The sequence below is a fragment of the Ictidomys tridecemlineatus genome, chromosome 8, assembly GCF_052094955.1.
Source record: "Ictidomys tridecemlineatus isolate mIctTri1 chromosome 8, mIctTri1.hap1, whole genome shotgun sequence".
Taxonomy (NCBI): Eukaryota; Metazoa; Chordata; class Mammalia; order Rodentia; family Sciuridae; genus Ictidomys; species Ictidomys tridecemlineatus.
Window position 1 is genome coordinate 125,425,777 of NC_135484.1, and position 1,758 is coordinate 125,427,534.

At 37.4% G+C, this 1,758-nt stretch overlaps 1 pseudogene; it reads right to left on the reverse strand.

The window, feature by feature from the left end:
- Positions 1–272: 272 nt before the first annotated feature.
- LOC101963285 (olfactory receptor 12D3-like) lies at positions 273–1,220 on the reverse strand (annotated as a pseudogene).
- Between the last annotated feature and the right edge of the window lie 538 nt (positions 1,221–1,758).

Sequence of the window (1,758 nt, forward strand, 5' to 3'; positions counted from 1 at the left end):
TCCACATCCCCATTAATGGCCTTGTGGACCTTTTTCCACTGGGGTATGTTATGCATATGGATCAGGGACTTACTCAAGATATTTCAAGTGAATGAATGATTATAAGAGTAGTTGTTGAAATCATATGAATGAATAACCTAGTTTCCAACTAAACAAATATCTAAAATGAAAATAAAATTTTAAGAAATATATTGAATTACTATAGGAAGTAAAATAAATGTCATAAAAATGGCATACAGTTTTCCTCTGTTTATTATTGTGACTGATTTTCCTCAGGCAAACAGCTTCAGCTCCTTCCCCAAATTTCTGCTCAGAGCAAACAACACTTCCTTATTTTTGAAGGTATATATATCAGTGGTTTCAACACTGGAGTGACCATTGTGTGTACGATAGCCATAAATTGTTCCTATGTTACAAATGCAGCACATGGAGGAAGGATATAAGTGAGCTATACAGTTCTATAAAAGAGAAATACCACCATAAAATGGGAGGGACAAGTGGACAGAGCTTTGTGGAATACACTGCAGGACCAGTGCTTCAACAGAAGAAATCCAATTATATAGAAATAGGAAAGGAGAGTGAGGAAGCAAGCCACCATGGCTAAGCTGCAAGTGACAATGAAAATGAGCCACTTATTGAGACTTACATCCCAACAAGCCAGTTCCAAGGAGGCTTGATATGACAGAAGACGTAATTGAGTTTCTGAAAGTGGCAAAAGTTCAGGCATGCAGTCATGACAGAATGCATCAGAGCATAGAAGAAGCTAATGAGCAACATCACAGCTGCCAACAGGACACAGAGCTGGGGTTTCATGATGACAGTGTTGCCAAGTGGGTTGCAGATGGCCACAAATCGATCAATTTCCATGATGATTAGCAAGACAGATTCAGTGCAACCAAGAAAGTGGAAGAAGTGTAGCTGCATGATATAGCCTAGAAAGGACATGACCCTGTGAATGGAGAGGAGGTTCCACATTAGCTTGGGCATTGTCTCTGAAGAATAGCAAATATCCAGACAAGAACGATTTCTCAGGAAAAAAAATACATAGGAGAGTGGAGTCTTGTTTCTGAGATGATGATCACTAATATGGCCCCAGCTCCAAATAGGTTTGTCATGTATATAATGAGGAAAATTATTAAGATTACAAGCTGTAGACCCTGAACCTGGGTCAGTCCCAGCAAAAAAAAAAAAAAATCATTCACAAAAGTGATGTTCTCCATTGTTTTAGGGAAGAAAAGATGACAGTGGCAATTAGCAAACAATTCCTGGATTCCTGGTACACTGTGTAGGGTGAAATGAAGGAAGTTTATCACCTGGAAAAAAAGGATAAACTGTGGTGAACAGCATTCCAGAGGTTAATTCATTTGAAGCATAACTGAGGAATATGGAAGTACATGACAAGTTCTGAGTTAATGTGATATCCGACGCATGGAAGTCAAAAGGCTACTCAGACTGTGCAGTTAAACCTAAAAGGCAGCTCATCAGAATTAAGGTAGATTCAGATGAAATATATTAAAAGGGAACAAGATTTAACTCTAGCTTCATCTATGGCATTAAAATTAGTATATCTAATTAAAGCATGTCAGAGATATATTGGTAAAGTTAGAAAACACTTTTTAATGGATTTAATAGGCACACATTATTTCTGAGTAGCAGCATGGCAATAGCTTAGATTCAAATCTCCTCACTTCTAAAAAAAAAAGTCAATCAATAAAAACAACCTGAATATAAAATAGTGATTACAAGAGGTTGGGCAGT